This window comes from Lissotriton helveticus, chromosome 6 (genome assembly GCF_964261635.1).
Source record: "Lissotriton helveticus chromosome 6, aLisHel1.1, whole genome shotgun sequence".
Lineage (NCBI taxonomy): Eukaryota > Metazoa > Chordata > Amphibia > Caudata > Salamandridae > Lissotriton > Lissotriton helveticus.
In genome coordinates, this window is record NC_136067.1 from 540,776,408 (window position 1) to 540,789,322 (window position 12,915).

Sequence of the window (12,915 nt, forward strand, 5' to 3'; positions counted from 1 at the left end):
CATTACAGAGGAGACCATTTGAACTATAGGACCCGGCGGTACGGTCTCTGTTACCTTAGGGTCTACTAGTTTTCCGCTTTGCGAAAAGGCTTAGGTTTGACGGGACATTCTCTAAGAAAATGACCCCCTTTACCACAATACAGACATAATCTATTTGCTCTACGTCTTTGTTTTTCTGCCTCACTCAAGGGACCTTTGATACTCCCTATTTGCATGGGTTCAGGTTCTTCTGTTTTAGCTTCTGCTTCTGGTTTCTTTTCTTTGTGACCGTATCTAGGGTATTCAGTTCTACCCCTATCTTTTCTCCTTTCACCCAATCGATGATCCAGCTTCACAACTAAATCTATCAACTCTGGGCAAGTTGCAGGAGGGTCCACTACATGAGCCAGCTCATCTTTAAGCTCTTCTCTTAACCCTTTATAGAACAGTGCGCTTCTTTTGTTAACAGGCCAATCCGCCTCTACCACCAATCTGTTAAAGGTAGTGATGTATGTAACCAAATCTTTCGAACCCTGTTTCAGATGTAGTAGCTCCGTATCTGCCGCGTGAGTAAAAGTATGTTTGTTAAACATTTTACGCAGTTCTCTGCGAAATGCCTCGTAATCCAATAACATAGGGTCATCTTTTTCTATCAAGGGGATGGTCCAATTAGCTGCTGACCCCCCTAAATATGACAGTACAAAAGCCACCTTGGCTTGATCATTAGGAAAGCAGGCAGCTTTACATAAGAAATGTAATTGACACTGGGTCAGAAAGGCGGCACATTTTGAGGGTTCTCCGTAAAATCGTTCAGGTGGGGCCAATGGAATGGAATGGGGTGTGACCACTTGTACTACTGGTGTGGCATTACTGGTCCCTGTTCTCTCCCCATCCTGCGCGCTTAAGACCGCCAACCTGTCTGCAATGTTTTGGGTTTCTCTTTGGAGATTACCCACCATATTAGCTACGTCCTGCAGTGTGAGATCCATGACCCTCGGGAGACACTATATATATGGCTTCGCGTTTTGTCATGCACGCACCTTATGTCTCAGAAGAGTCCTGGATCCACGATGCTAAACACCCTGCTTCCCCTGATCACCCTCCGGGCGTCAGGACAAAACACTAACGCCCAAAGCGTAACCCAGGGAACACAGGGGAACAAAACAAGGGTAGGAGGGGGAAGATAAGACAGACACACCACAGTCTTCTTTAGCGCTGGATAAGGAGACTCCTCTGCTATGGCACTGCAGAAATATAAAACAAACAATAATGAAAACCAGCCCCTCCCCGTGTCTGCTCTGAATTGCAGATAATGATTCTCTGTAATACCTTGTGGCAGAACAACGAACTGTGTATCATAAGAAAAGAAATAACAGGAACTCTGTACTGCGCTGACTGTAGGCTTAGTGTCTGCACCCTTGAATACAAAACAACACTCTTTAGATGCTATTGCTTCCAGTGTGTAATGCTCTTACTTCCTGCCTAGAATTACACACTCACCCTGAGCACCGAATAGGTGCACCAAAATAAATCCAATGTCAAGTCCGGAGTCAAGGGAGGATAATAAAGAACCCGGACGATATCAAACAAAAGGAATGTTCAATAACCAACCAAGAAGGCAACCGCAAGCCGCGGGTAAACAAAAGTCCAAATGGGAAACAAAACAACAGAACGAAGGTTTCCGAAGCCAGACGCTTCGTTACTTCAAGCAAGGCGCCGCACGATACCTGCACGCCAGTCTCCTAACTCCTCTCTCCTCGGACGCCAACGAACCCGGAACGACAAACTCAGGCTAGCTAAACGCGAAGCAATTTCCTGTGCGTTTAGGGCGGGTTTATATCTCCAACGCTACTCTCCGGTGCATGCGCATTCTGCTCTCCACGGCTTTTGCCAACCAACGCCAACCACCGACCACTTCCTGCATCGCGGACCGAATCTTGACAACCTGCATTGTTTACACGACAGGCATGACACAATGGCGGGCTTGAGACATGTTTTAAAGGGCTACTTAAGTGGGTGGAAGTGCTGTAGGCCCAATAGTAGCATTACATTTACAGGTCCTTATAAATAATATAAATATGCCAGTTGGATGTAAGCCAATTTACCATGTTTAATGAAGAGAGCACACATACATTAGCACTGGATAGCAGTGGTAAAGTGTGAAGAGTTTTTAAGCCAATAAAACCAAATACAGCAGAACTGGAGGGGTTAAAGCAAAATATCTAGGGTGACCCTGCAGAGAGGGCCAGGTCCAATAGACCACTAAACGCAAAGGCTGTATTTGAATAGCAGCCCGAGAATGATGTATGAAAGTGACTATCACAAACCAGTTCTGAAGTTTGAGACCCTAGCTGCACATCCACTGTTGTAAAAGTATAAATAAAAGTAGGATCCAAATCACCCCACTTCCTTTCAGTCCCACGTTTCCCTTGATCAAGGAAGGGAGGTCTCCACAAAGCACTCAAAGAGCTGTTGTAACCAGGGCTGAACAGTTAGTCTCTCTGAAGTCACAAATTTCTACTGGAAGAACTGATGATTTGCCTGAAGAAAGCTAAAAGCCTGCTTGCCTACTGAGAGATAGTTGGAATGTAATTGGCCCTGCAGGAGGAGAGACTATCTAGGAACGAGAACCTCAGCCTGTTCCCTGTGACAGGAGCATTCAAAGAAATCCGACAAAATTAAGAGAGTGATCTAAGAGTGATCCATGCTGAGAAGGAGTCCTCTGGTCTCTATGCACATTGTTTGAAAAGCTGCAACCATGATGGTATTAAAGGGTGTGAACCTTAGTTGACTTGGCAGCCTGACATGGGCTCAGTGACAGATGTTACCACAAACGACAGGAAGATCAGAGCAGCGCTGAAATGGAAAATCCCAAACCAGCTTGGTGGCCGCAACTGCCATGATGTCTGAAGGAGGATTAGGCATGGAGGCTGCAACTGCCACTGGCTGAACCACCAGTGTGTAGCTTGCCCCAGAGGGCACTGCTGCTGATGACTGATGAGACTATAAGTACCTGCCTGAGCAAGTCTCAAGGAAATTGTCCTGCATGCTGCAGCAGGTAAACAGCCTAATGGAATCCACCCCCGCTCCTATTGCACTGCCCTGATGGAGACAAATGACGTTAGGTAACCGCGGGTGTAGCTTTGCATGGGGATAAGACAGACTCAGATGCATGAAAGTCTCTCCGCTCTTCTGAGACTGTGTGCTATGAAAGCCATCCTAAAGCTTTGAACAGTCACTGTGCCGCTTACTGATTTCATAAGAGATGCAACCCTCAGGTAATATGACTTCAACACTGAAAGATTAGCTGTCAGGCAGACACCAACTCTGGTTGCTAAGCAGTCCTTTGAGTATTCTGTTGAGTACTCCCTTCCTTGGTCATAAAGGATTAAGAACTTCAAAAATAAGTATGATAGTAGGGTCATATTTTTATACATAACAGGCAGACAAGAAATGCGAATCCATTGTCTCAAACTGTTGACATGTTTTAGGATAAATCTCCTTTTAAGTGTCCTTTTCAGGCTGTTCTCTAGACCTAGCCTTTGTGTAGAATGGTGCTTCTCGCAGCAGAGTAGTCTCAAACCTGGAGCACCATCAACAGAAGAACAAAGAGGTGTGTCATTTTTGTAGCTGTCCATCATCATCCAAAATGAATAATTAATCAACAAGGGCCTATAGCAATGCCTCACCTAAAGGTTTTCTCACCTAGACAATAGAGTATGCAGTTCCACATATCACCCCATTATACACCAAATGACAGTGCTCATGAAGACTAATTAGCAACTCCCTGCTAATCAAAGGCCTCACTGTACATACAAAAAAAACCTGTTTTTACTCCCTCACTTTAGTGGCAAGGCATACAGCTTCATTAATATGAGTAATACATTTTCACCTTCAACTTTGATAGAGCAGGGTGTCGAGAAAAATGAAACCTGCTCTAATTGAGTACCCCTATAATATGTACTACCTATAAATAGAAGTAGTAAACTAATGTGCACCACACATAAAAACAAGGGAAACTGCTTTAGCACATGTCTGCACTAATGTGAATTAAGAAATGAAAGAACTAAAACGTGTATTTGCAGTGTGCTTTAAAAGAAATGAGAAATACTGCACAAATAGGCTGCATGTGCACCAGTAGGTGCATGTTACATCTCGCTTTAAAATAATAAATAATGCCTCGTTTGCTCAATGCGTATGCTAGGTAACAATAATGGGGAATTATACACAGGTGGGTGGCAAACATTGAGGGATGCAGTGTCATATAATTAATGAATGTCTATATTTCATTCGTTTTAGTGGAGTGGATGAAGAACCATTTCCCTTACATTGACCATTGTAAAGGGAGGATCCTGAATGGAAGCGAGACGATCATGACAAAGCAGCCAGAAGTGCTGAGCACAGCAGAAGAAGCCTAAAGGTTGAATGCTGTGATACTAAAGGCCTGCCAAGGGCCGTGATCAACTGTGTGAAAGGCAACAACTTCCGCGGATGCTGTATAATTTGAATAAAGAATGTTTAATTGTAACATTTGTAAAATTCATGTGAAATAATTGAGAGTCAGACTATGGGAAAGGAAGTGGAACAATAGAATAGTCAAAGTATAAGTGAAGTCACAGTGGGATGACATCACACCCCTAAACCAATCAATCCCCTGTCAAGCTTCATGAAATTAGCAACTAATGTGGGACGGACATGTAGGTTTTTAGGCTATCATTCGGTAGCTTTAGGGGTGTCGTTTTTTTAGGAGATGCGTAGCTGTCTGTTGGTTTGCAGAGAGACCTAGCTGTTTCTATCTTATCCTGTTCCTGTTAGAGATATTGCATTCCTGCATACCTTGGGGAGACCCTTATCATCACCTGGGTCCAGGGGTGGTTTTTCCTATAGATCGTTAGATTTACAGTTAGCAGATGTTGTTACCAGAATATCAGTTTTAATGTTTTTTCTCTGAATCTTTTGTCTCTCCACCTATCTACTACATCAACAATTTATTGATCTGCATTATTTTAGATGAATTCATTGTCTCTTCATCTATCCCTCCGTCAGGTATATTATTGTTTGGCATAATTATTTGTTGAATCTTTGTCTCTTACTTTATCCAATCCTTCATTGCATAATGTTATTGCATATCGAGTCTGTATTCATTGTAAAATTTAACCTGTCATGAGATTTCGATGTTTTGATTGGGACCAAATTGCTACTGAGCATTTAACCTAGAATTAGGATAAATTCATTTGTTAACCTTACCGAGAGTCTGTTATTAATTTTGACTAAATGGTTGGTAAATTAGTTTAATCATTACCATCAACTACTCAACTTATCCATCAAACAAATATAGGGAGAGTTGATATTAAGATTAGATCATTAGAACACTTGATGTAAATGAAACAAATTGACACCGGCGCCTCAGGGATACTGGGTGAATGTGTATGGGCCATTGTATTATGTTGTTGAGTACCTACCCCTGATCAATTATTGGTTTTGGCGCTGTATCAGTTTCTTGGTAGCAGAGAACGGTTATCATTATTGATTAGTTTGGTAATGATTATTGATTATTGATTATATGTTCTTAACACAGAAAGTTAGTGTCATGTTCTATGTTGTCTAGAACTCCAGGTACGTAGATACCTGAGGAATCACAGGAAAAAATCTGCTGGAAGTAGCCGGAAGAAAAGTGTGGTAAAGAAATCACACTGCAGAAGTACTTTGTTGAAATAATGCCTAAAAGCTACAGAGGGCAGTAGGTGTTATATGTAGGGAAATTTCGTATGTGAGTAGAGTGTTTGAAATAGTGAAGGGTCCACCTGTGAAACTTTGGCCTTATTCCCAGGGGTGTACCAAGACGCCTTCTCACACCAAAAAGTCCTCTTGCGAAACTCTGGTTACATCCCTAGGGGAGTATCAGGTCTTCCCGGAGCTTGTTAGTGAAGTGAGATAACACTGGTTGTTATTATTGCTTGCAGTGTAAGAAAATCTCTTTGAAAATTAAAGCCTGTTTCTTTATTTAGTGGAGCAGACAAGGTAGCATTATTTTGTTATTGTTACTAACAGAATTTTGAGTAGGAAAACTCAGAAAAATATTGTCGTAATTTTTTGTGTAGGGAGGGCTAGTAGCAGGAGTGATACTGACATCACAAAAGGCCGTGCTGGCATTGGATAAGGCAGCGGGCGTGTAGTCAGATCTGGTTTTGTAAAGGGAGGGTCAGTAGAAGGAGTAATACTGACGTCAGAAAAAAACGTGCTGACATTGGTTGAGCTGTGAGGGTGTACTGGACTGTGACTTGTTTGGTTGGTGTGAGAGCGCTAGTATTGGATGAGTCTTTGATTGCGTCGCAGTGTTCTGATTGGTTGGTTGCTATGAGACGTGCTGGTATAGGACGAGAGTTAACTGATAGAATAAGTAGAATTACGGAAAGGTTATTTGGTGTTTATTCATGTTCAGACCCATTAGTGGAGGAAATTAGAAAATGATGTTATTGCAGAAAATAAAGAACTTCCTTAAAAAAGATAAATCAATTGTTACCAGAGAGGGAATTCCAATTCTACCTCCAAAAATGCCTGCTTCTTTCATGATGTTGAAACGAGGATATCACATGTGTATATGGATGGAAAATTGGATGGAGTATACAAAGGATGGTGGTGTTTTAGCTTTCCTGCAACATGGTACATTTAATGTACGGACAGTGCAGAACTTGAGGAATTGAATGAATTCTTTTATCCCAAACCCTAGATTGACTCAGTATGAAGCATTGGAAGAATGGGAAGTGGAGGCATTTGAGAGAGAAAAATATAGAATTGGTAACAGGGGTTACAGAAGTATGATGTTCAGATACCCCTTTGAGAGTAGGGAAGAAAAGCTGAAAGGATGGAGGAGAGCTGAAGTAACAGAAGGATTATATCCAGTTTTAATGGTTGATGAGCAGACCAGAAGCAAATGTAAGGAGAAAAGAAACCATTTCGAAACTCCAAGTGTAAGAGGTGATATGAATGATTTTGACGATGATGAATTGATAGAAGTCATTATGAATAAAAATCCTCCGCCATATGAAGAGACCTTAGGGGTAGTTACTCCAAGTGGCCCGTAATTGGGAACTACATTGACTCCGCAAGTTTCTGATACAGCTAAAGTAATGAGAGAAAATGAAGCAAAGATGTTGAATAAGGCCAGGCTACAACAGGTTCAGAAAATGAATCAGTTGAGTTTGAATGTGGAGGCATTGACAGTGCCGGTAACAATTGGTCCTGTAGTTCCATTGTACAGAGATAGACAGAATTTGTCTAAAGTGAATGCATCAGTGGTGCCAGGAAGTAGCATCAGGAGTAGTGCAAATGGGGATGGACAGGCAAATATGAATAACACGTTGTTAGACCTTCCGATTAATGAGCTGATAACCGAGACCCCCTCAAAGAAAAGTTCAATTTGAGCCCAGAAGAATGGGACCAAATGATACTCCAGTAGCAAGGAGTACCGCAGGTCCCTCACCAGAAGAATTAAATAATTGGATAAAAGAAATGACGAAGCCAAAATAACCACCACAAAGTATAAATGTGAGTCAGTTGAAAGTTGATCTAGATGAAATGATTATTGGAACAATAAGCCCAGACAGATTAGGGACCTTTCATGATGAAGAATTGTTGTTTCTGTGTAAGAGTATTACATGGAGGGCAAAGAATTTACATGAGAAAATAGCGGAAGCTGCTAGTGAGTATGGAGTAGAAATAGATAAGTCGAAAGTATTGCATAAATCATACAGGTTGGCATTCACTGATAATGATTTAGAAAGTTTGAATGCTTCTGGAAAAAGATTGCAGATAAAAGAAATCATGAATATTTTGAAGAAATGGGGAGATGTAGATCGTTGGAAAGTTAGATGGTCAAAAAGAAAGGAAAGGGGGGGGCGTGGCTTGGAGAGCCAGCATGGCGGACGTGCTCTAGACGAGCTCTGTCCGGCCCGCCAAATATCCGCCAAATTATCCTAGCCCCCACAGCCTGCTGGGGCTCCCAGTGCAGCCAGACCTCTGCCTACACCTGGCCCTGGGCTTCGGTGGTATTTTCCGTGTGCCCCAGGCTTGATTCCTGGTGAGGGACGTCCTGAGCGCTTTGGGGCCTAGCTGCGGCTGGCGACGCCGGGACCTCGATTTCCACTGTTGCCCGACCTGGCTGGGGAGCGGGCCTGGCCCTGTGGCGCTTCCGAGGTCAGGAAGACTCTGCCTGCAGACAACCGGGAGTCACCTTGCTTCTGCTGCCGGTGCCTGGAGTCCCGGGGTGACGCGGTGCCAGCCCCACTGAGAAGCGGATGACGAGGGAGTCGTGGCGGCCCTTCGTCCTGGTTGCGGTGACTGGGCCTGAGACCGGCCTGACTTGCTCGGCGGCCCCTGCGGCGGTCGCGCTGGGGGCCCTCACTTGCTGAAAGACTGCTGCCGCGGGGCATCATGCCGAGGAGGCCACCTGGTGGCTGGAGCCGTAGCGGCGCTGAGACCCGCGGTGTGGCAGATCGAACTGCATGGATCTCTGGCCCTCGCACCAGGAGCTCCACCGCCCTGCAGACTCCCTTGCTACGGTAGGCGGCGGATTCCCCCTGGGGCCATATGGGGATTTGGAGGTGGAACTGGCTACGTGAGCCCATTGACTTTCCTGGTGCTTCCCTGGCATGGAGCGCATGTGGCCGGGGGGGGGGCGTGTTTGTGCCTGGTGCTGGTGGGCCCCTCCCCTGACTCTGCTGGACCCTTGCTACACCTGCAATACAGTGACTGGTGGTGGCGATAGCGCTTGGGTGAGTGTCCCCTTTCCACGTGCGTGATCATTGGGACTGTGACGGGTGAAGTATCCGGCGGCCATGACAAGAGGGAAAGGTAGTGCGGCGCTTCATGGGCCCATCGACAAATACACTGAGTCTGGTGGAGGAGCTGGGGCACCCGGGGGCGGCAGGAGTCTGGTCCGGACAACGCGGCCCTAATGGCGGCTATTATGCAATTCCGGGATACGCTCCGAGCGGAGATTGGAGCGGTGGGAGATGATGTATTGCTTCAGCTACAAGATCTGCACAACGCTGTCTCCTGCATCACGGAAGTGGGGGGGAGGATTTCGGGAGTCGAGGATGATGTCGCTACCCTGAAACAGCAAGTAGCCAGGATGGAAGGGGTACAGAGGGGACTGGCCAGGCGCGTCGAAGATGCAGAAGGACGCACGCGGCGCAATAATCTACGCTTCGTTGGCTTTCCCGAAGGTTGCGAGAAGGGCGACATGGAAGCATTCTTGACCCGCTGGCTGGAGAACTGGCTCCCCCCGTCACTCTGTCCCGTTGCTTTGTAGTGGAGCGGGCTCACCGAGCTCTTATTCATTAACCCCCGGAGGGGGCCCGTCCGTGACTGGTCATTACGAAACTGTTGAACTATCATGATCGCGATGTCATCTTGAAACAAGCTAGGCTTCGGGAACTGCTCCTCTTCGAGAACACTCGCATTATGATCTTCCCGGACTATACGCGTCTGGTTCAGCATCAGCGCCAGTCCTTCCAGGCAGCTAAGGCCCATCTTCGAGAACTTAATCTCCCCTATGCCCTCCTCTTCCCGGCCCGACTACGGGTGGTGTTCCAGTCGTGCACCCATTTCTTTGATACACCAGAGGAGGTGTTCCAGTGGACCAACGAAGCGGTGCAGGTGCGACCACATACGCCACCTGGATTGGGGGATAAAGTCTCGGAGGGGGGGGCTGCCTCTGGGACTGCTCGGGGCTCCCGCCGTGAAGGGAACTGGCGGTCCAGATCACGGCAGCGCTCCGGCCCTGGAGGGACAGCGGATTTGATACCCCCGGCGTCTGAACACTGAACGGTGACTTTGGGCTTGGCATGCTCTCTGTAATGTATATTGCTCTGCTTAGGCCCCGTGTGATGGTATAGCTTTATTTTGCTTTTCTGTTATTGGCTATGGGGGAGAGGTTTTTGAGGTGGGCCGCTGTCCCCCCCTTTTCCCCCCCTGTATTGGGGTTGGTAGTGGGAGGGAGTAGCTCTAAAAGATATGGTTGGTTGGGTGGGGATCCATTGGCGAGGGAGACCTCGAGACACACGTTGGAACTGGGGTACCCGCCTTGCGGCGACAGGTACTTCTACAGTTTTGAGGTATGGGGGTTGGGGGTGGGGGTTGGGAGTTCATAGTTGGAGGGGTGTGTGGGGGGGTTGGGGGCGGTTGCACAGCTTGGGGGGCCTGGGTGTTAGAATTTAGCTTTGTTCCTTTGCCCACATGTCCATGTATTCCTTGAAGCGGCCCTCGGATGATGCCCTGCGCTGATAAGCCCCCAGGGGTCCCCGGCTCCCTGCGTGTTCTTAGTTGGAATGTTCGGGGTCTTCTAGAGAAGATTAAGTGAGGGGCTGTTTTGCGGCAGGCGAAGCGTCTTGGAGCGGATGTCCTCCTGCTTCAGGAGATGCACATGCTGGGCACCAAAGTAATGTGCCTGCAGAGATTTGGCTACCAGCAGGTTTACCATGCGGGGTTTGGACGGGGGCCAGGGGTGTTGCTATCCTTGTGCATCGTAGGGTTCCATACACTCACACGAGACTCTGGCAGGATACATAGGGCAGATATGTGGTGGTGCAGGCGTAGTGGGGGGGACCCCCATAGTCCTGGGATGTGTATATGCACCGCCGCCTTTGCAATGGTCCCTTATTGAGAAGTTGTACACCATTTGGGAAGATATCCCGGATGTGCTAATGGCGATTGGTGGTGATTGGAATGATGTCATGGATGCTGCTAAGGACAGATTCCGGCGGGGGGCGAGGTGCCACTGAGCCGCCCCAAGAAGTTGCAGGGTTTGGTGGCTGGTATGGATTGGATTGATTCATGGCAACATACCCACAGAGCCGTGCGTGAATATACGTATGTGTCTGCGGTGCCTAGGTCCTTTTCGAGGCTGGACTACATTTTTATCCCCAGGGCCAGGGTGGGCTGCCTGGACTCAGCGATGATTCACCCCTGGGGTCTCTCGGATCATTCCCCGATATCGGTGGAGGTACAGCTGGGTTGGGGGCGGCAGCCATTTAGGTGGCGCATGTCGGTGTGGCATCTTCAGCAGGATGACTATAAGAAACATCTATGTGAGGCTCTGTCTGCCTACCTTACGTCTAATGTGGGCTCTGTAGATGGGGCCACTACACTCTGGGAAGCCCTAAAACCTACACTGAGGGGTGTGGATATCGCCTCGTGTGTGGCTGCGTGGACGCGTAAACGAGAAGCGCTGGTGCGTGCAGAGGCTGAGATTGGGGCCCTGGAGTGCAGTAGTAGTCGGATGGGTGAGGCTGGTGATGTGAGTCAAGTCCGGTTAGCGCAGCAGTCCGATGCTGCTTTACTTATGGACGAGGCTCGTCAAGTGCGGCTTGCCACACGTAGTAGAATCTGCCAGTGGGGGGAGAAGTCCAGCAAAATGCTACATAGGCTCTGCCAGGGGTATTTTCATGCACAGCGGTTGCCAGGGCTCCTAGACGATGCAAGGGACCTGTTGACAGATCCCGGTGTCCTGGCCGACAGTTTCGCGCAGTACTAGGTGGAGCTCTATGCCCCGCGTGAGTGCCTCTTGCCCAATCAGATTGACAGGTTTCTGGCGGACCTACCTCCCAGGGCGCTGACAGATGACATGCGTGACGAGTTAGACCTTCCCCTAACGGCGGAGGAACTGGGCACTGCACTGGGTGAGTTGAACGCGGGGAAGGCCCCCGGTCCTAATGGTTTCCCCAGTGAATTTTAAGAAGTATAACACCCAATTGGCTCCTCACTACCGGGCGGCCTTGGAAGAGGCTAGGGACCTGGGTAGGCTTCCCCCTGACTGGCGGCATGTGGAGGTGGTGGTATTTCAAAAGCCAGGGTGACCCCGGAGCAGCATTCCTCCTATCGCCCCATCTCGCTCCTCAATGTAGAGGCCAAGGTACTGGCCAAGGCTCTGGCCAATAGGCTCCGTCCTTACATATTAGACTTGATACATCCCGGTCAGGTGGGATTTATGCCGCACAGGGCGACCAGACACAACATACGGCGTGCGCACGTGGTACTGGAGGCGATTAAGGTGATGGGGCAGCAGGCGGGGCTTCTTCTGGCTGGCATAGACAGGGCATTTGATTCCCTTAGCTGGGTGAACCTCTTTTCCTTACTTCCGTGGCTTAACCTAGGCCCCCGCTTCCTTTCTTATGTTTGCCTTTATATACTGACCTGACTGTGTCGGTTCGGGTGGCAGGAGCGGTATCCTTCTCCTTTAGCATTCGGCGCGGCACCCGACAGGGGTGTCCATTATCGCCTTATATGTTCTGCCCTGGCCCTGGAGCCCCTCCCTGCATGGGTGCGGATGGATGCTCAACTAAGTGGATTTGACTGGGTGGGGGACCCGTCCGATAGAATAGTGCTATACGCGGATGACGTCCTATTCTTTCTTACGGAACTACATCGCTCGGGGCTACATCTTCTGGAAATTTTGCTGATTTTCGGGGAGAACTCTGGCCTATATATGAATCCCCGCAAGTCTACCCTATGGGTCTTAGGCGAGCAGACGTCAAGGGTCGGCAGCTGGGCTGCTTCGCTTCAAGTGGCGGTTGGAGGGCTTCAATATTTGGGAGTCTTCCTGTCTGATGTCCCGGCTGTGGCTTGGGAACGGAACTTGGTGCCGGTTTGGGATCGAGTACGCGCCGACATTAAGATTTGGGTGCGTATGCCACTCACTATTTATCGAAGATCGGCCATCTTCAAGATGGTTGCGCTTCCGCGCCTGTTGTATCAACTCCAGAACCACCCCTATTTGGTTCCTTCAAGCTGGTTTCGTCAGCTCAATTCTCGTTTGGGACAGTTCTTATGGGAGGGGGGTGCAGTACGGGTGGCGCTGCGCTCGTGCTTCCTCTCCACCTTCTGTGGGGGCTGGCCACGTCGAACGTTCTATCCTATTATCAGGCTTCTCATTTA